Source organism: Lepidochelys olivacea, assembly GCF_965140295.1.
Source record: "Lepidochelys olivacea isolate rLepOli2 genome assembly, chromosome: 3".
Classification (NCBI taxonomy): Eukaryota; Metazoa; Chordata; order Testudines; family Cheloniidae; genus Lepidochelys; species Lepidochelys olivacea.
The window spans coordinates 209,309,800-209,311,187 of record NC_140413.1 but is presented as its reverse complement, the minus strand read 5'-3'; positions in this window follow the sequence as shown (position 1 = coordinate 209,311,187).

Sequence of the window (1,388 nt, the reverse complement as noted above, 5' to 3'; positions counted from 1 at the left end):
GGCCACCTCGAATCTTCCATAAGGGGCAAACCTTATCTATAATTCTGTGTCCGTACATCAGGGGAGTCCAGTAAGGGGAGCTCTGTGCTTCAGAGAAGCACGCCTCCACTTTGCAGTAGGCATAATCAGTAGAATTGGAGGGGGCTTTGCAGGGACACAAGGGGAAAAACCAGAATGAAGAATCATGCCGATCATGATCAATTGATCCTGCTTTACTTATGCACCCCAGAGCTGGTGCTCTTTCCTGTGGTCGTCGTTGACTTTTGTAACACCACCACATTGTCTTAATGTAACTTCAGCCAGTAGGGAGAAAATGGTAAGTCACAAATTCTAATGGAACACTTATTACAGGGTGGAAAAAATCAACTGGGCTACGGCAAAATTGCAAGTACAGTCTCACTTCATAGCAAGCTTATGAAATCATGAATGAAGTGGAGAAAGTGAATAAGGAAGTGTTATTTACACATGAACCAGGGGTCACCCAATGAAATTAATAGGCAGCAGGTTTAAAACAAACAAGGAAGTAGTTCACTCAGTGCACAGTCACCCTGTGGAACTCGTTGCCAGGGGATGTTGTAAAGACCAAAAGTATTACTGGGTTTAAAAAAAGAATTAGATTACGTTACAGAGGCTAGGTCTATCGGTGGCTAGTAGCCAAGATGGTCAGAGATACAACGCCCTGCTCTCGGTGTTGCTAAACCTCTGACAGCAAGAAGCTGGGACTGGATGACAGGAGATGAATGAGTTGAAAATTGCCCTGATCTGTTCATTGACTCTGAAGCATTTGGCATGGGCCACAGCCAGAGACAGGATACAGGCTAGCTGGACCATTGGTTTGACCCTGTATGGTTGTCTTTATGGCCTGAATCCTGCACCAAACTCCCCCTGCATTCCACAGGACTTGAGTGAAAGATGGTGGAGATTCTGTGGCAGCTTCAGCTACCTTCAGGACCCCTCCAGCTTTCTGTGCATCGCTAGTGTTGCTGAAACTATCTACATCACATAAGTTAAAAATGAGCTGCCACCTCCTAAGGTTGTGCTGTAAGTCACGTGCCCTACATCCCAGAGCCCTGGATGGAACCTGGCTGTCCTGGGTCCCAGGCCATTTCCTTAAGTATGGCACCATCCCTTCTCTATCGGCAGTGCCCTTCCGCCTTTGCTACACAGAAATTCCATCGTAGGCTACTGGTTGCTTGGCCAGGCCAGCTGGGTCTCAGCAGCGGGTAGACGTGGTGCTGGAGCAGCCCTGTTGCACCGCCAGTGTTGCCAAGCACAGAGAGGTGGCCCACTCTTTCAGCGTGGCGAAGGGTTGGTGTTGGTACGTGGGGGGAACTGGGTTCTATTGCTGGCTTTGCCAGAGGTGACGTTGGCTCAGGCCCAGGACGTAA